At 49.8% G+C, this 19,777-nt stretch overlaps 4 pseudogenes across 4 annotated transcripts; 2 read left to right on the forward strand and 2 right to left on the reverse strand.

The window, feature by feature from the left end:
* Window positions 1-625: 625 nt before the first annotated feature.
* Window positions 626-1,465, reverse strand: LOC102103523 (feather keratin Cos2-2 pseudogene; annotated as a pseudogene). Its single transcript, XR_015774679.1, has 2 exons — window positions 1,437-1,465; window positions 626-1,130 (listed from the first exon to the last, which is right to left on the reverse strand). The product of XR_015774679.1 is annotated as a feather keratin Cos2-2 pseudogene (transcript).
* Window positions 1,466-8,301: 6,836 nt separating this feature from the next.
* Window positions 8,302-9,256, reverse strand: LOC102103708 (feather keratin Cos1-2 pseudogene; annotated as a pseudogene). The gene is made up of 2 exons (XR_015774667.1): window positions 9,223-9,256; window positions 8,302-8,927 (listed from the first exon to the last, which is right to left on the reverse strand). The product of XR_015774667.1 is annotated as a feather keratin Cos1-2 pseudogene (transcript).
* A 2,459-nt stretch (window positions 9,257-11,715) lies between these two features.
* LOC102103892 (feather keratin Cos1-2 pseudogene) lies at window positions 11,716-12,704 on the forward strand (annotated as a pseudogene). Its single transcript, XR_015774672.1, has 2 exons — window positions 11,716-11,757; window positions 12,067-12,704. The product of XR_015774672.1 is annotated as a feather keratin Cos1-2 pseudogene (transcript).
* A 5,224-nt stretch (window positions 12,705-17,928) lies between these two features.
* On the forward strand, window positions 17,929-18,799 carry LOC102104796 (feather keratin Cos1-2 pseudogene; annotated as a pseudogene). The gene is made up of 2 exons (XR_015774693.1): window positions 17,929-17,963; window positions 18,265-18,799. The product of XR_015774693.1 is annotated as a feather keratin Cos1-2 pseudogene (transcript).
* Window positions 18,800-19,777: the final 978 nt, after the last annotated feature.

A 19,777-nucleotide genomic window follows, 5' to 3' on the forward strand; every position in this document is an offset into this window, starting at 1 on the left:
ATGTTCCCATTTGTGCATCTCTGCCCAAGTGTTGATTCAGCCTCCTGTGTGGAGTGAGGAAAGGAAATAAATTTACTCTTTGCCTCTCCATCATGGTTTTGTGGGTGTTCCATCTGCCCAACTATGTCAACTGAAATACTTGGGATGGAAGGGAACTTGAACAGTTTTTTGTTTGCAACACTCTACCCACACCACAAAACATGGGCAAGAACGGCACCCACCAAACCAAGCAGCTCAAAGTCCTGAGCAACCCCAGGACACTTGCCTTGAAGACTTGCAGGAGTGAGAAATTTACAATTTCTCTGGCAGCTTGTTCCAGCACCTCATCACTCTCACTGTCAGGATATCTCTGTCTATGTCAGCTCCAAGGGAAAAGACAGAAGGAAAATCCATAGCAGTGAGTCCGTCCCACTCTCTGCTTTTCCACCTTTTTCCTGAGGAGACTGGTAAACTTGTCATGGAAAGAAGGACAAATCAGAGGCCCAGTTTAGAATGCAAAAATACTTTATTGAGTCTAAAGAAGAAACGTGGGAACATCAGACACAGCACAAGGTGCAGATACTAAGATGCATAGGGGGTGTCCGGCAGCCTGGCCTGCAGATAGAGGGGGAGAAGGAAGGGGCCACCAAGGTGGCATTGGTTGGTGTCATCAAAAAAGGAAAGAAAAAGAGAAGAGAGTGTTGAAGAAGGAACTAATAGCCAAAAAGTCCAAATACAATATCCCAAAATTTTGTCTTGATTCCAGCTCCATATTCTGAGGTCTTGGAGGTTCTTGCCCAAGGATGTTGCCAGCAGAATCTTTAGCAAGGAGGACATCTGCTGCCACCAAAGCAGTTGGTGATGCAGGAGATGTCAAAGCCCCCGGAGCTGATGGGCACTCCCTGAGAGCTGAGGATGCTGCCAACGGCAGCGGAGGTGGAGGATCCCACGGCGGTGTTCTGTGGGAAGGAGCTGAGGATGGGGCCGGGCAGGGTCACCAGCACAGCAGGCGGCTCAATGACGACATGGGAGCTCTGGCACTGCCTGACACAGCACTCATTGCAGCTGCTGCCCAGCGGGCAGGGGCCGCAGGGCTGGCAGCAAGGGTCGCAGGGCTTGCAGCAGGACATGGCTCGGGGTCACAGGTGCACCTGGCACAGAGGACAGGCAGAAGCAGAAAGTGGGGACACATGAGAAGCAGCACTGCACCCAAACACCCTGCAGCCAAGGCAGCACCTGGTCCACATTGCAGTGCCCAGCTCAAAGTCCAGGAGCCACCACTGCCATGTCCCAGCCTCTCACTGTCTGCACAAGACCTTCCTTCCCCTGCCCTCTCCCAGCAGAAGCAACTCCCAGTCCTGTGCTCCCAAATCCTGTCTCAGCTGAGACCTACAGCCAGGAAAGAGCTGCTCTTGAAGCAGCAGGAGCAGGAGCAGGAGCAGGATCTTCCCACTCACCTGAGGATTCCTGAGGAGAAGGAGGTGAGAGAAGTGGATGAGAGAGCAGAGACTTGGGCTGCCTTTTATAGCAGTCCTGCCCTGCCTCAGGCTCAGAGGCACCTTTGTGGAAGTCAGTTTTCTGACCAGCTCATGTCAAATGTGCACCATCCCAGCTAATGGTAGGGGCTTTGTCCTGGTTTCCTGCACTACTAGCTTTTCATTTCCTGTCTAATTCCATGTGCCTTTCTATCTGAAGTCTTCTGTAAGTGCTGGGATGAGAAGCCCAAATATTTCCTGGATATAAATACATCAGCTCAGGCAGAAGGCTCAGATGGTAGCATTCCATGTGGTCAGTTGATGTGAAGCTGTGTCATGTCTGTATGGGGTTTTGCACTAACATTGTCAAGGAATCTACACTGCTCTCATTCTTGCACGCGAAGGACTGCCATGTGAGGGGACATTAAGCATCCTTTTCTGGTTTTCCCCCCTGACTCTCTATGGCAGTCAGTCATTGCTGCACTGACCCCATTGCTACACAAACATTGCTTTCAGGAAAATTCAGCTGGTCTCATTGCCTCATCCTCTTCCTGTGCAGTCTCTGTTGGCCATCTGTGAACACCAGTGATGTGTCTATGACCTGGTCTTTCCCCGATATTACTGGGTCCTCTCCTGTCAGAGTTGCTCCCAAGAAGTCCTGAGTTGCTGGTATTTTTATGGCCTTCTATGAATAGAAAGACTTTTTCTTGGCTCCATGCACATGAGCACACATGAGTTAGTCTGTGTGTGTGTGTGTTCCTCATCATGAGGTCATGTGAATATTCTCTCAGTTGCCCCCCACCTTGTATTGTCCTTCAGCACCACAGAGTAGCCGGGCATCTTTGCCAGAAGCCAATCTACAACTGAGTGGTGCTTGCAGAGAAGTACCCACAGAACTGAAATGCAGCCTCTCCTTCATCCTCCATTTCTTGCTTCATATTCAGGAAAAAAGGCCAAGAATATCTTCCCACCCTGAAAGATTTTCATTCCTTAATCGAAAATTTTAGAAGGGGAGTATGGCTTTGTCTCGGTTTGAAAGACAGGTGTCTGCCAAGAAAGCTGGCAATCTCTGTTGGAATGGACAATATGACCCCCTTTCCTCCAAATTATTATTAGTTTGAAATTAAAGGGCTTTCAGACAAAGATAGGAAAAAGAAATAATAGCTCTTTACCAGTATGTAGGTATTTAACAAGGCAAACAAACAACAACAGCAGCAACAACAAACAAAAGAACCCAGAAAACCCAATAATCAATCTCTTCCTGCTCTAAGTGCTTTCCCCTTGGCTGCAGTTCCGGGCACGGCCAGCAGGGGCGCTGGTGGCTCCCGGCCGGGCAGGGCGGGTGCGGTGATTCCCCCGCGCCTGCAGGGGGCGCTGTGGCGCGGGCTCGGCCGCCTCTCTGCGTGTGGGTAATGGCGGCGCAGCCGGGGCAGGGATGGAGAAGGGGCTTCCTTTACAAACCCACAGGTGCAGCAGGTCCCGGTGCCCCTCTGGATGAGCTGTAGCAGGAACCTCGGGGCAGTGGCTGGAACGGCAGGGGTGAGCAGATCCCGGAGTGGTAGATGAGATGTGTCAGAGACTCCGCAGCTGCAGTGGGAGCCGTGGCGGGCCCAGCAGGCAGGGGTGCAGGGTTACAGTGTAGTGAAGAACCCAGAACAGTGGCGGAGAAGCAGCGGGGCTGGGCAGCCGCAGCCTGGCTCCCAAACACAGCCGGGAGAAGGTCCCTTGAAGGGGAAGGGGGGATCAGGGATCCTGGGGCTTCCCCTGAGGCAGTGGAGCAGATGGTGAAGGGTCCCCTGTTTGGTGAGGTAGTGTGTTAATAATCCCAGTGCAATGGCCACTCTTTAAGAGCAGAGCTCCACTCATAGTAGGACAAGGCAGCAGGAGGCAGAACCCCACAGTGTTGTTGAATTCTTCCCACAGTGACCACAGCCTCTTTCCCCTTCCTAATGCTAAGTGAGCAAGACACAGAAGCTGAGCCCAGCTCACTTTTTTTTCCCAGCCCAAATTCTCAAGGTATCTCTGCACCTCTGAAAGAAACACTCAGATAAGACAGCAGCCAGCTGCACCCTTCCAGGGACAACTTATTTTGTCTCTCTTAAGTAGACAGTTGTTATTGTCTCTAGCAACAAAACTGGGAAAAAAATCCCTAAGAGAAAGAAGACAAAAGGAAAACAAAACCTCTAACCTCCAACAGCCTAGAAGCTCTAAATACAATGTCCCAAAGCCAAATGTCTTTTGGCCAGGATCCTGTTCTGAGGTCTTGGAGGTTCTTCCCCAAGGACACTCCCAGCAGCTTTAGCAGCTTTTCAGGTAGGCATCTTCTGTGATTAAAAACAATTTTATGTCCAGACGGAGAGAAAAAGTAGAAGTTCAGCAAGCACAGTCTGTGCAATCATTGGACAATATTTACACCCCTTTGGGAGTCTGATAAATGTGTATTGTCTTCTCTTCCAGGCAAATATGAATTTAAATGTCATGTTCTCAGCATGGAATAAAAACCATTTTCTTTTACATCCCAAATTTCTTTTGCCATCCATGTGTGGGTGGCTCTCTGAATTTGAGGTGGAAAGAATTTAGCACAGCAGCAGTTAAAAAGGCAGTGTTGGCATGATACCAAAATCATTCAGATTAAACCTTCTAACACAGTTTTCAGAAAGTAGGCATTTTTTATTGCAGTGCTGGGCAGAGGATCCTGTCTCCAATAAAGTGCACCAAGCATAGGGTAAACAGAATTTTTATCATACACACTGATTACATATTCATTTTCTATCCCTGCTTACTTGATATATATGCATTACTTTAATTTACATAGTCACACCCCTTATTGCAAGTCATTATTTGATCTTTTGGGGTCTTCTTCAGTGGTCATCAATGTCAGATCTCCCAAAATTTTTAAGGGGCTGTTCTTTGAGCTCAGCTTTTGAGTAATGCACAATTGTATTGTTCTTCATGACTTCTGTTTCTCCAAGGCTACATTGTTCCATTAATTTGGTAAGAGTAAAATGCTGTTCTATTCTACTGTTCTTATCAGGCATTCAAACATTTGGCCTTGATTTCATGCCCTCAGGGAGCAGAGAGGAACTCCAGCATCAGCTGGCATCACCACATGGGGAAACCACCTACTATCTCTCCTCTTGAAGGGTTTTCATTAAAAGCAAGCTTCCTGGCAAAGTGGTTGGGCCTTTGCCAGATGCAGCCTTTCATCTGCAGAAGCTGCAGCTGCCTGCTCTGACTCCTGCCAAGTTCAGCTGTTTGCTATTGGTCTTTCCAGGCAACCTGCAGCCTTCCTTTCCCCATAAGCTTATGCTCCTGGAAAAGCCACTATCTAGATCTGAACCCAGTCCCTAAGCCAGTTCCTTCACTCCTGCTCCCTCCATGCCCTGGAATCAGTTTTATCATATCTGGCTACTATTGAGACTCTCCTGAGCGGATGCAAGGCCCTATTCAAACTGACTGATTCCAGAGGCTGACAGGGAAGTTTTATCCCTTCCTTCTGTGTCTCCTGGACTTCCCATCCCTCCTGATGCAGCATGAACATGTCATCCTGAGAGCTCTTTTGCTGAATTGAAACTTTGCAGCTCCTGTTCACTGAACTAGAAGAGACAACTAGACAGAGTAAACTAGTAAAGGAGTGCTCCAAGCTGAATATTTTTGGAGGGAGGCAGGGAGGCAGGGAGGCAGGGAGGGAGGCAGGGAGGGAGTCCTGGCTTCAGTGTCAATCCAGCTGATGGAGTATCCAGGGTCCTGGGGGTGCTGCCTAGGTTTTATGGGGTTGCCTTTTTATAGATGTGCTTCCCTGCCTTGGAGCTAAGTTTCCCACTTCTATGCAAACTTGTTATCAAGTGCAGTTTGTTCTTTTAGACATTTCTAGAAATGGGTCAGAGGGCTTTGGGGGTCTTTGGTGTTCTTAGTCCTCTGCATTTTGTTGGCCTTTGGTCAACAGTCCATGCCCACTTCTCCACCTCATTCCTGCTCTTACCCTGTGCTGTGCTTCTCTCCAGAAGCCAGAACAAGGACATTTGTCCTAGAAAAGCGCTGTCCTACCTCCACATGGCCATTTATCCAGACACATCCCATTTGTTCTCACAGTGTCTTCTTACCAAGAACCCTCAGGTGGCTCCACAGCCATCAAGCTGTGGGTTTGAGACATGCACGAGAGCCCCTCATCTTCTAATGCTCCTACACCAGTGTTCAGTGAGATGGACACAGATGGTGTCTGAGCCATGAACTCTGGGCAGGAAGAGCATAGGGGGAACTAAACAAAGTCCATGGGGCATTGTGTGCCTGAGCTGTTATTTTGCTGTGCCTTCAGGACTTCCTGAAGATGATGTGAGAAAAAACAGGATGTGGCTGGAGAAGGGGCCATACAGAGACAGGCAGCTTGATTCTTGGACAAACATCCTTGCTGTAGTTCCTGGAGAGAAGCACAACACAGGACAGCACAAGGACAGGAATGAGGCCACAAAGCAGATATGGACTGTGGGGAGGGGGGAATCAAGGTCACCAAAGACCCCTGAAGCCTCCAATGCATTTCCAGAAAAGTCTGAAAGAATAGACTGTGCATGAGAACTCCTTTGCATAAAAAGAGAGAAACCTATCTTTGGGGCAGAGAAACATATCCATGAGAAGGTGTCCTCTCAAGTCAGAGTACTGTCCTCATGTTGCGTTCCACTGTGGGGAACTATGAGGAGTTATTTCAAAACTAGATGGTCCAGAACAAAATTAAGGCAACTGAGACAACATGGTATCTGAGAACAGTTTATTGGTAATGAAAAAACAACAACAAAAACAAAAAAGGAGTTGCCCTACTAATGAGGTCTAGAAAAGACTGAAAAGGGGGAAGGAAAATGGAAAAGGATGGGAGTGAGGAGAAAGAGAGAGGAGAGAAGGAGAGAGCAAAATCAGGTATTACCATGAGAAGATAAGGCAGTGCTGTCGATGTCCTCACTGCAGGGGTGTCTGCATGCTGCCTGGCAGGGAGCCTGTGCAGCTCTCAGAGAGGCACAGCCCCACAGGCACAGCTCCCACGACAACGGGCAGCTGGACACCAGGTGAGTGGGAATTGGGCAGGAGGTGCGGGACCCTGGGCAGGGTGGTGATGGGGATTGCACTGGCAGGCTGGATCAGAGGCAAGCAGGGCTGGACACAGGTGGCTCAGGCAGGAACACAGGGACAAAACGGGCAGGGCAACGGACAGGAACAAAGGGAGGCAGGACAGGCGGCAGGTGGGATGGGTGAAGGGGTAGGGCAGGACACAGGCTACACATGAGGCTCAGAGGTCACCTGGTGTCCTGCCAAGTGCCCAGATAGAGGGAGGGTGAGCAAGGGCCAGTGAGGACAGAAGAGCCAAAAGGCAGGCTGGAGCCAGGGCAAAAAGGACAACAAAACAGGCTAGGGCCAGGACAAAGAAGCAGACCTCAGCAGGCTGGAGCCAAGGCAAAACCACAAGACTCAAAAGGGCTCCAGACTCCAAAAGCCCCGACTCAAAAAAGCCCCCAAAAGACAAGACTCAAACAACCAAACCAAAAAGCCCAAAGCCAAAAAGCCCTAAGAGCTCCAGAGCTTGCGATGCAATTACTTTTATGCCCCCTGGATCCTCCCAAAGTCTCCCTGCTGACAGGAGACCGTTGACTCAGTAAAATATTTGGTGGCAGTCTCTTGGTGGAGAGTTTTTTCCATCTGATTGGAGAACCTGTTTGGAGGGTACAATGACTTTGGTGTTCCCCTGCTGAATGCCTCTCCCATGTGAGACATGAACCGATTGCCAGGCATAGTCTCCCCAGAGACAAGGCTCTCTCCCATCTTTTAGCTGACTCCTGCAAGTGTCACATGTGCAGTGCCTCCCCCACATGCCTCTGACAACCAGTATTGAGACAGAAATCAAAATTAAATTGGCTCTTCACACCTTATGACCTTGGACATCCAACGGACTGGACTGGCACAGCTGGATGGATGCTGAAACCAGGACTGAGATCTCACGCACTGGATCAACATTGAAACTGGAACTGACATTTTATCAGCTGGATGGAAGCTGGAACAAGGGCCAGTGATCTCCTTTTCTCTCTAGTGATCTCTTTTTCTCTCTCTTTCCCTCTCTCTTTACCTCTCTTTCTTTTTCCCCCATTAATTCATCCCCACCTCTTTAATTTCTCTCTTCCCTTTCACCAAACTTCTAAATCCAAAACACACTGCGCCATTGTTTATATAGTAGGTCTGGGACTAATCTAACATACCAATCTCCACACTAGGTGTGTAATTTACTAATAAAACTTTACTAATTTTACTAATAAAACTTTCTGATTGTTCATGGACCATCTGACTTCTGCCGTTCCTTTTGACCTTGAGCATTTAAGAATCTTGAGTGTTTCCTTCACCTTAACAGTGCGACCCCACAGTCTGTTCAATTCGATTGGCAGATGCTGATCCCAGCTTCTGCATCACCTCAGCCATGCATGTTTGGGCAGCATCTGGGTCCTGCCACATGCTAAAGGACTCTGTGAGGTACCTGTCTCATCTGCCTTTGACAACATGTGCTATTCATGGGCCCTAGAGTGGGTAACGCAGGGGAGGAGAAGGAAGAGATGAGGCTGTGAGCTGTTCCCAGACACTGCTGTTTCCTTTCCTCATTCCTGCCTCCCTTTGGAGCCATCTTTTTCCTGTTTGCCATTGGCTGTGGAGTAGCCAGGGATGTTCTTCAGCAGCTCCAAAGGAAAATGCACAAAGTAAAATCCAATACATGGAGTCCCACACTCTGCGTCTCCACCTTTTACCCTGAGCAGAGAGGGAGACTATCCATGGAAAAAAAAAAAGAAGATATGGAGGACAAGGCTTGGATGCAAAACAACTTTATTGAATGTAAAGTGGAAAAGGACATGGCTCACAGAGGCCAAGAGGAGCACCCACTAAGATGCAGTGGAGTTCCTACAGGGGGTGCATCTGCCAGCCCTGCAGAAAGAGGGAGGGCAAAACATCCCCCTAGGCTGGTCTGGGAAGACACAGACAGTAAGTATAAGAGAGAGGAGGGTACAGGAAGCAAAGAGAAGCCTGGAGCTCTAAATACAATGTTCCAAAGCTCTATCTCTGCACAGAACCACGTTCAGAGATCTTGGAAGTTCATGCCCAAGGATGTTGCCAGCATCTTTAGCAGGGACGACATCTGCTGCCACCGTAGCAGTTGGTGATGCAGGAGATGTCAAAGCCCCCGGAGCTGATGGGCACTCCCTGAGAGCTGAGGATGCTGCCAACGGCAGCAGAGGTGGAGGATCCCACGGCGGTGTTCTGTGGGAAGGAGCTGAGGATGGGGCCAGGCAGGGTCACCACAACAGCCGAGGGCTGGATGGCCACGTGGGAATCCTGGCACTGCCTGACACAGCACTCATTGCAGCTGCTGCCCAGCGGGCAGGGGCCACAGGGCTGGCAGCAAGGGTCGCAGGGCTTGCAGCAGGACATGGCTCGGGGTCACAGGTGCACCTGGCACAGAGGACAGGCAGAAGGAGAAAGTGGGGACACATGAGAAGCAGCACTGCACCCAAACACCCTGCAGCCAAGGCTGCCCACATTGCAGTGGCCAGCTCAAAGCCCAGGAGCCACCTCAGCCAATTCCCAGCCTCTCACTGTCTGCACAAGACCTTCTCTCCCCTGTCCTCTCCCAGCAGAAGCAACTCCCAGCCCTGTGCTCCCAAATCCTGTCTCAGCTGAGACCTACAGCCAGGTAGGTCTCTTGAAGCAGCAGGAGCAGGAGCAGGAGCAGGATCTTCCCACTCACCTGAGGATTCCTGAGGAGAAGGAGGTGAGAGAAGTGGATGAGAGAGCAGAGACTGGGGCTGCCTTTTATAGCAGTCCTGCCCTGCCTCAGGCCCAGAGGCACCTTTGTGGAAGGCATAATTTTCTGACCAGCTCATGTCAAATGTGCACCATCCCAGCTAATGGTAGGGGTTGGTTTCCTGCATTGCTGCCTTTTCATTTCCTGGCACATGCCATATTCTCTTCCCCTTCAGGGCTTTTGTAAGTGCTGGAAGAACAAGCCCAAGGATTTCCGGGACATAAACACATCAGCACCTGCAGAATGCTCAGATCAAGGGCTGTTGGCATTCCATGTGGTCAGCTGATGTGAACTTGTGTCATTCCTGTGGGTTTGTTTGTAGCAAAGTTGCCAGGAAATGGGCACCACTTTTGTGCTTCTTGCCCAAGGACTGCCGTGTGAGGGGCCATGCTGTGGCAGCAGAGACCTCAGCTGCTGAATTTTTACTGTCATTACATGAGTGCACATATCCTTGTGTTGTTCCAGGCAGACCAGTGAATTGAAGTCCCTGAATTGATCCTCTTATGCTGGAGCTTTGCTGGTGACTGGGATTGGACACAGGTTCCTCCTCTCCAGACCAATGCCATATGCACTTGTACAGCTCATCTGCCTGGTACTGAGTGAGGAAGTGGTTTCATCTCTCAGCAAATGGGTGCTGGACTGAAGGGATTGGGGCCTGAGTTGTGCTCTGTCGTGAGATGTAGAACAGACTTTCTGTGTGGTATGGGGGAAGTCAAACATCTTTGAGTTAAATTCCTTTCATGTTCAAGCACCAGGGCCTCCATACCCTGCCAAAAATTGCATGCCTAGCAACTGTGTCTGGAAAGGTAGGAAGGTGTGATTTTTTTTTCAGGTTAACTGCTGAAATTCTGCTGCTTTTTCATGATCAGGCCTGTTAAAGTTGATCTTTGCCTAAAAAATAACTGTTGTGTTCTGACTGGAACCCCTCCTTCTGTATCCCACTGTGCTGCTTAAACATGGAGGAAATAGAAGAGAACCAGGGATGAGGAAGAGCAGTTCCATCCGTGGAAAAGAGTTGGGAGATGGAGTGTAGGGGCAGCACACATTTTCAGGGCTGAGGCATCTTGCAGACAACACATTCCCAACTCTCAGCACACAGAGCACCTCTGGGAGAGGAAAAGTTATTCACAGGGGCTGGCAAGATGACACAGACAAGCCACCACCAGTTCTGGCCATGGTACTGGAAACAGAGCACCAGTCAGAACAATGCTTGCTCTCTCTTTGCAGGTCACTGCCAATGCAATCCCATCCTGGGACTGTTCCATGGCAGAAGCTCTCTCCTCCCCCATTTCCTCTTCCCTTAGGCAATAACCCCAGCCCTTCACAGCAAAAGGATCTTTTTCCCATCTCTGGGTGCATGGGGAAAATTGGGTTGCCAGGGGAGAACTGAGGCCCCTTCCCACAGAGCTCAGCCTTGCACCAAAGGGTTCCCTGACTAGATGCTATCACAGGAGAACTCTACTTGGCCTCTGTCCCTCTCTCCCACCTGTCCTGAAGTGTGGAGCTCACGGGGAACACCCTTTAGTGCTTGAACCTCACAAATTTGGGACTACAAAGACAGTTGAGATCTTCTGAAAGACCTGTCTGGGAAACATACAGAGTAGATTGGCCAGGAGAGACGGTCAGTGAGGGATGGAGGGTTGGGAAAAGAACAAAATAGAGCTGAGTTGGGGAACATTTGTTTAAGACACTGACAATGAAAAAATAAGACAAGATCTTGAGAAAGAGCAAAAGAGAAAAAAAAAAAAAATCCCCTCTCCCCAGAAACAACCCTTAAATTAACTTCAGTGTCCTTGCACGTGGCAGGGGGTGTTTGGACTAGATGGTCCTTAGGGTCCCTTCCCAATTAGCATTCTATGATTTTTTGATCCTATAATTTAGTTCATCCACACTTCTTTCAAAAAGATTCAACTTCCATCCTTCATTCATGAATCTTTTATTTCCTCTGCCCTACATGGCACTGTGGGGAGTGGAATGGGGGAGTTTTGGTCAGTGCAGAACTTTTCAGCCTCCTCATATTTTTCTCTTTTCCAGGATGAGCCTTTCCTATAGGTTTCAGTCCTTCAAGGTTGGCATGGATAGGAGAATACTACTTTGCCACTATGGCTTTTCCATGAGCAAACACATAGAAATGACCCAGCTTTACATTATGTGCCTGAATGGGATGCCACCAGTCCTGGACTTGAGCATTCTGCTTGTCCCGATGTTTTTATTATCCCGGAAATTCTTGAACCACTAATCTCAGCACTTACAGAAGAATTCATGTAGAAAAGCATGTGGCATGTGCCAGAAAATGAAAAGGACACAGCCCCCACCATTAGCTGGGATGGTACACATTTGACACGAGCTGGTCAGAAAATTATGACTTCCACAAAGGTGCCTCTGGGCCTGAGGCAGGGCAGGACTGCTATAAAAGGCAGCCCCAGTCTCTGCTCTCTCATCCACTTCTCTCACCTCCTTCTCCTCAGGAATCCTCAGGTGAGTGGGAAGATCCTGCTCCTACTCCTGCTCCTGCTCCTGCTTCAAGAGCAGCTCTTTCCTGGCTGTAGGTCTCAGCTGAGACAGGATTTGGGAGCACAGGACTGGGAGCTACTTCTGCTGGGAGAGGGCAGGGGAGGGAAGGTCTTGTGCAGACAGTGAGAGGCTGGGAATTGGCTGAGGTGGCTCCTGGGCTTTGAGCCGGGCACTGCAATGTCGGCCAGGAGATGCCTTGGCTGCAGGGTGTTTGGGTGCAGTGCTGCTTCTCACGTGTCCCCACTTTCTGCTTCTCCCTGTCCTCTGTGCCAGGTGCACCTGTGACCCCGAGCCATGTCCTGCTGCAAGCCCTGCGACCCTTGCTGCCAGCCCTGTGGCCCCTGCTCGCTGGGCAGCAGCTGCAATGAGTGCTGTGTCAGGCAGTGCCAGGATTCCCACGTGGCCATCCAGCCCTCGGCTGTGGTGGTGACCCTGCCCGGCCCCATCCTCAGCTCCTTCCCACAGAACACCGTGGTGGGTTCCTCAACCTCGGCTGCCGTTGGCAGCATCCTCAGCTCTCAGGGAGTGCCCATCAGCTCTGGGGGCTTTGACATCTCCTGCATCACCAACTGCTATGGTGGCAGCAGATGTCGTCCCTGCTAAATCTGCTGGCAAATCCTCGGGCAAGAACCTCCAAGATCTCTGAACGTGGTTCTGTGCAGAGATAGAGCTTTGGGACATTGTATTTACAGCTTCAACGCATTATTCCCTTCTACTTTTCTTTGTCCTCTGTTTTCTGTCCATGTCTCCCCAGACCAGCCTAGTGGGGACATGTTGCACTGCCTTCCTCTGAAGGGCAGGCAGGTGCACCCCCTGTAGGAACTCCACTGCATCTTACTGGCTGCTAATGGTGCTCTTTGTGAGCCACCTCCTTTTCTTGCTTAGAGTCAATAAAGTTGTTTTGCATCCTAGCCTTGTCCTCCAAGTTTCCTTTCTTTCCACAGAAAGTCTCCCTCTCTGCTCAGGATAAAAGGTGGAGAAGTAGAGGGTGGGAGTCCCTGCAGTTAATTTTACTTTGTGCCCTTTCCCCTTGGAGCTGCTGAAAACGTACCTGGAAAATGCTGGGGGGTTGCGTGTGCTTCCTTGTGTTCCTTCTCACCTATGGAATTTTTTGCCTATTAGTTGAGGGGAAAACCTGATGCCTGGTACTTGTTGGGCGCTTGAGAAACACAAAGAGTTTGGCTGGGCCCAGGGGGGAAGGGGGGCATGGGAAGGGGAGGGCGGGGGCAGCTGGGGCTGGCTGGTTTCTTGAGCCCGAGAGGAAGACACTCTCTCGGAGCTGTTGCAGTTTGGAGAGGGGAATTCGCCATCACCCAGACGGAGCTGCTGCTTCTTCTTCTCTCTTCCTTGGTGGTCTCACACCCCCTGCCCTGCCAGGACGTGCCAGTGCCAGCCACCACCGCAGAGCTGCTGATACACCTCAGACACCGACCCAGGATCTCAGCTCATCCCTGCTGTTCCAGCTGAGTTTTCCTCAGAGCCCTGCAGGAGCACCGGGACTGCCGGCCCGAGGGGGTTTGTGAAGCAAAGCCTCTCCTCCATCCCTTCCCGTCTCGGCCGAGAAAGCTGTCACGGGGTCCCTGGTTCTGTTTTGTTGTTAACGTTGTAGTTATTGTTGTTTGTGTGCCTCGTTATACATACTAGTAAAGAACTGTTATTCCTATCCCCAGATCTTTGCCTGAGAGCCCCTTGATTTCAAAATTACAGTAATTTGGAAGGAGTGGGGTCATTTTCATTCCAAGGGAGGCTCCTGCCCTCCCTAGCAGACACTTGTCTTCTAAAGCGAGACAATACTGCACAGTCAATGGCCATCAGGAACAGTGAGGCTCCAAAGGCTCACAGGAGTGGGTTGATGTGAATTGATACGTCCAAGTCACCAAACCACAGCTGAAATGCAAAGAGTAGATTTATTTCATTACCTCATTAATGGAAAGGTCCCAAGGCACTGCCAGGCTGCAGAGACACATAAAATGGGAACAGTGGCACCATTAGGGTCAGTCCAATCCTGGCGGGTCACTGACTGTCCCGGTATCTCAACGGGTCTCATGTGAAGTTTCCCACATGGATATTCTCAGCCTTCCCACCTAAAAGGTCACTTTGTGCAAATCCATCATTCTCCTCTCCAAGTCTTTCAGTTTTAACCTTTTTCTCCCAACAGCCGGGAAACAGCAATGTCTGGAAATAGCCACAACCTCATCTCTATCTTCTCCTCCCCTCCATTACCCAGTCTAGGGTCCACAGCCTGCACACAGAAGCACAGGCAGAGGAGGTGCACATCTCACAGGGGCCCTCAGCTCATGCAGTGCCCAGCTCTGTCCAAAGATGCAGTGCTGAGCTATTTCAGAAGTTAGGATTGGTATCAGCCATATTCAGGATACGCAGTGGTAAATGACTTTTGGTTGAGTTTGTACAAATGACTTTGGGCTTCACTGTTAATTCACATTTCTCCCATGTATGGATAGATGTAATCTGTCCATCAATGCCTTCTTGACTGAAGCCTTTGACCAAACCTGTGCCCAAGGGGGACTGCAAGGCAGACAAAGGAAGATGGACCCTGGTGAAGACAAGGTCTGCCATGGACAGCCCACAGATCGAGAGCCATCAAATGGTTTAGGTTAGACAATCTTGTCCCACCACCCTGCCACGGGCAAGGACCAGGCTGCTCAAAGCCTTGCTGTCACTGAAAACTGGGAAATAAACTCTCCAACCAATTTCCTGTGTCAGAAAGGTGACGTTACTTTATTAGCAGAGCTGAATGCGTGAGGATGTCTCCTCTAAACATGGCCAGTAACCTAACAGACCAGGTTGTACTCTGAAAACGAACACATATTCATCACTTTATTGAATACATGCATGTATGTTAATTATGTCCATCGACTTGTTTGGATATGGTTCCAGATCTTCTGATGAATCTTTTCTCTGTGAGAGTATCCCAAATATGTGGTCAGGTCATAATGTACTTCTCTCATTATTCTTCACTCTGACACACAATACTTGTTCTCATTTTGGGGTTTAGGATTTTTCCTTTTGTTTCTATCTCTCATGGAATTTTGTCCCATCTGTTGCCAAGAAACCATAACAACTGATACTTAAGAGAGACAAAACAAATTGCCATGGGAAAGATGCAGCTGGCTACTCTCTTAGCTGGAGAGTTTCTCTTGGAGGGGCAGAGACACTGTGGTTTTTCGATTTTTCGGCTGGGTTAAAGGGAGCTAGGTGCAACTCTTGCTTTCATGACATTCGGAGGAAAGCAGGCTGCAGTCGTTGTGGGGAGAGCTCACCACCACTAAGCTCAGTCTCCTGCTGACCTCCTACCGTGAGAGAAGTTCTGTTTGTGGGAGTGGCCGTTGCACTGGGACCTTATTAACTAACAACCTATCTCACTAGAGAGGGACCCTTCTCACCATTTCCTCATGTGCCTCAGGGGAAACTCTGGGACCCTGGGCCCTTTCCCGCTCCAGGAAAGCTTCTCCCGGCCACATTCAGCAGCTGGGCCACTGCTGCTGAGTTTCTGCTGCCTCTTGCTTGCTGCCCCAGTGAGCCTGCCCTGCAGTTCCAGCTGCCGCTCCGAGGTTCCTGCTGGAGCTCGTCCAGCCCGTCCGCCATCACTGCCTGAGGGAGACGTGGCCGAGCCCGCACCACAGCGCCCCCTGCAGGCGCAGGGGAATCACCGCACCCCCTCTGCCCGGCCGGGAGCCACCAGCTCCCCCGCTGGCCGTGCCCGGAACTGCAGCCAAGGGGAAAGCGCCTGCGGCCGAGACAAGGCTGGCCCTGGTGTTTGGTGCTGCTGCCGGGTTCTGAAAAGAGCTGTTATTTCTTTTCCCATCTCTTTGCCTGGAAGCCCCTTAATTTCAAAGTTATAATAATTTGGAGGGAAGGGGGTCATATTCTCCATTCCAATGGAGGTTCCCACCTTCCTTGGCAGACACCTCTCTTTCAAACCAAGACATTGCAAAACTAAGATATCGGCTACTACATATTAATCACTGATACAGGTAAATAAAGAAGCGTTAGCTGACACAAGACTTAACAATCACAGACGTAAGGAGTTAACACAAGGTCACATTAATCTCTGGAATTTATAATAAGCACTGCCTGCTACAAAACTAAGCATTAACCATGAATATAGAAACATACACTATGTGCTAAAGTCAAAAGAATTTTCCAGCATCTTCCCCCATTGCTGCAGACTCCTTGAAGAAATAGAACTTTTTCAGTAACAAATTCCCCCTTTGAGACTTTAATATAATTTCTTTAAAATGTCATAGCCAGTTGTTTTATTGCCCAACTCTGCACAGCAGTAATCACTGAATTAAGCAACAAGTGATTAAGGTCATGAGTACCACATGAAATCCTGGTAAGTGCAAGAGATTGTTTTAACCATCCTAAGTTTAGGAGTGTGGGGCCATGAAACCAGCCAAGAGAAAGCTATTCCTGTCTCTCTAGCACTTCTGGCTGGATTCTTTAGTAGTTTCTTTCTTTTCTATTAGTCCAGAGTTATTGGAAAGATTGAATCAACACATTCCTTTAAATTCTTCACATCCCTGATTATGTCTCAACACCAAGTAGTCAATTGCTGCTCAATTTTCAAAGGCAGCTTCTCTGACTTGTGTAATTTATGTACTTTGGGCTGTTAATGTTTGTGAAGTGTAATCTATATCTTTAACTAAAGCACACATGGTTCTCTTTATGGTGGGATAGTTCACAGCTACCCCAACTCCAGGTGTTCAAAAGTTCCAGTTCACTCTCACTGTACGGGGTCACTTGGGAATCACAACCCTCTGTCAACTGACAAGCTGAGCAGTTTTCTCTTTTGTGCTTCACATTGGTAAAATAGTTACTTGGTGAAATAGTAGAAGAGTTAATCTACCAGTGGCAATGGGCCCTCAAGAAATATTGGCCAGGACATATGAGTAGGCCTCTCAGCCACACAGCAAAACCCATCCTATAGGCAACTTTGTGTGCTCCCAGGCATAAGAATTTTGTTCTGTGCTATTGCATTTTAAGGGAGGTTGTAGCTGTCTTAGATGTTAACACTCAGAGGAGCAATTGACAAATGGTACACATTGCTTTTCTCTGCACAGCCTGATTGTGGCAGACACTGATCCCAGCTTGTGAATCACCTCAGCCCTGCATGTCTGGACAGCAGCTGGGCCCTGCCAGGTACTGAAGGAGGTACAGATGTCATAAGGGTGTCATGTCTTGACCATGCTCATGGACCAGGTAATGGAGAGGAGAAGAAGGAAGGAATGAGGTCTTGAGCTGTTACCCCCACAGTGAAGATTAGTTTTCATGTTCACTGCTGCCACTCTTTGCATCCAGGATCTCCCTGATGGCCACTGGCTGCAGAGTAGCCAGGGATGTCTTCATCAGCTGCAAGGGAAAGGACACAAAGTAAAATCCACTCAGGGACTCCCACCCACAGCTTCACTACCTTTTTCACTGAACAGACTGGAAATGTTGGCACAGAACGAAAGACCAGGTAGGGATGCACAGCATTAATGAGTCTACAGAAGAAAAGGAGGTGGCACACGGAGAGAACCAGGGCCAGCCACTAACATGCAGTGGAGCTCCTGCAGGGTGCCCATCTGCCTCTCAAGATGAGGGAGAGAGGGCAACACATCCCCTCTAGACTGGCCTGAAGAGACAGAGACAGCATGGAGTAAGAAGGAGAAGAGTGGAAGAAGGAAACAGTGTCCAAAACCTCTGTCATGTCCCCTCACATTGCAGTTCTTAGGCATGCGCAAGAACAAGAGCAGAGCTCCTTCATGACAATTTTGACACAAACAAACCACTCAGAAATGGCACACGAGAACATCACCTGCCCACAAGGGATGCTTCTGGCACTTGATCAGAGACTTCTGCCTGTGCTGACGTAATTCTGCCCCGGAAATCCTTGGACTTATCCTCCCAGCACTTAAAAAAGTAGCCCTTCATATAGGAAAGCAAGCGAAATTACCAGGAAATGAAAAGGCAGCAATGCAGGAAACCAGGACACAGCCCCTACCATTAGCTGGGATGGTACACATTTGACATGAGCTGGTCAGAAAATTATGCCTTCCACAAAGGTGCCTCTGGGCCTGAGGCAGGGCAGGACTGCTATAAAAGGCAGCCCCAGTCTCTGCTCTCTCATCCACTTCTCTCACCTCCTTCTCCTCAGGAATCCTCAGGTGAGTGGGAAGATTCTGCTCCTACTCCTGCTCCTGCTGCTTCAAGAGCAGTTCTTTCCTGGCTGTAGGTCTCAGCTGAGACGGGATTTGGGAGCACAGGGCTGGGGGAGTTGCTTCTGCTGGGAGAGGGCAGGGGAGAGAAGGTCTCGTGCAGACAGTGAGAGGCTGGGAATTGGCTGAGGTGGCTCCTGGGCTTTGAGCTGGGCACTGCAATGTGGGCAGCCTTGGCTGCAGGGTGTTTGGGTGCAGTGCTGCTTCTCACGTGTCCCCACTTTCTGCTTCTGCCTGTCCTCTGTGCCAGGTGCACCTGTGACCCCGAGCCATGTCCTGCTGCAAGCCCTGCGACCCTTGCTGCCAGCCCTGCGGCCCCTGCTCGCTGGGCAGCAGCTGCAATGAGTGCTGTGTCAGGCAGTGCCAGAGCTCCCATGTCATCATTGAGCCGCCTGCTGTGCTGGTGACCCTGCCCGGCCCCGTCCTCAGCTCCTTCCCACAGAACACCGCCGTGGGATCCTCCACCTCCGCTGCCGTTGGCAGCATCCTCAGCTCTCAGGGAGTGCCCATCAGCTCTGGGGGCTTTGACATCTCCAGCATCACCAACTGCTTTGGTGGCAGCAGATGTCATCCCTGCTAAATCTGCTGGCATCATCTTTGGGCAAGAGCATCTAATTTTCCATTTTTCACCTTGCTCTCTCTCCTTCCTTTGCTTTCCATATCTCCCCAGGCCAGCCTAGATGGAGCTGGTGGCCTCCCTCCCTCTGCAGGCCAGGCATCTTTATGGCTGTTTTTAGTGCTCCATCTGAGCCACTTCCTTTTCTTCTTTTGACTCATTAAATTTGTTTTGCATCCAAATCTTGGCCCCAGAGTCCTCATTTATTCTATGGCAACTCTTTAGTGAGCTGCGGGAGAAAGGTTGTTTTTGAAGAGGATTAGATTGGGCACAAAAGGGACCCTTCCTCATTCCCACAGGAAGGAGAACATAGGACTCACTAACCTGGGTTTTCTTTTGTGCCCTGTCCCTTGGAGGTGAAAGAGGTGCTCCTGACTACTCCAAACCAATTACCACCACTCCATGAAGCCTTGCTGCATCTCTTCCCAAATCAGGCTGGAGCACTGCTGCCTGGAACACACTCTGTGAAAGGGGAGCTGCCCAACCACGGCTGCCTTTGAATGAGGAGCCCATGGTTAGGAGGGCAGTATGAGGACAGCAGCCCCTTTGACTCCTGGGGGACAGATCTCTCAAGAGTTTTTTTTGGGGGGTAGACCGCTTAAATAGAGGATGACACCAAAGGGTGGCAGAAGTGAGGAGACAGAAATATCTGGGAAGAGTCCATAATCTCACCTCTTGCTTTCCCATTTCTCCATTACCTTATCTAGGATCCATGGCCAGTGCACACAGGCATAGGTAGATGTGCCCCGTATGGTCCTTCAGCACCTGGCAGGGCTGAACATCCCCATGGGGACTGCAAACTCCCAAAGTGCCCAAAGATCTGTGGCTGTCCTGTGGTATTTTGTCTCCTCCAAGTTTGGGACAGCTTTATTTAGTCTTCTTAAGTCTGCACCACTGCCAAATGCCAGCTTTGCTCTGGAATGGCTCCTTGCAAGAGCAGTTATCCCTCCATCCCCACTGGGTATTGTAGTGACAAAGGAATTGCCTGAGCAGTCAGGGATTGGATTTGGAAACTTAAATCCCTGACAGAATTAAAGCTGGCCTGGGACATCAAGGACAATAGGAAAAGTTTCCAGGGGTATTCTGCTGATAAAAGGGAGACAGGAAAAATATGGGCCCTGTCCAGAAGGAAAAAGGAGACCTATCT

Source organism: Pseudopodoces humilis, chromosome 29 (genome assembly GCF_049639895.1).
Source record: "Pseudopodoces humilis isolate 2021_Gansu_Grassland_sample_001 chromosome 29, ASM4963989v1, whole genome shotgun sequence".
NCBI classification, from domain to species: Eukaryota; Metazoa; Chordata; class Aves; order Passeriformes; family Paridae; genus Pseudopodoces; species Pseudopodoces humilis.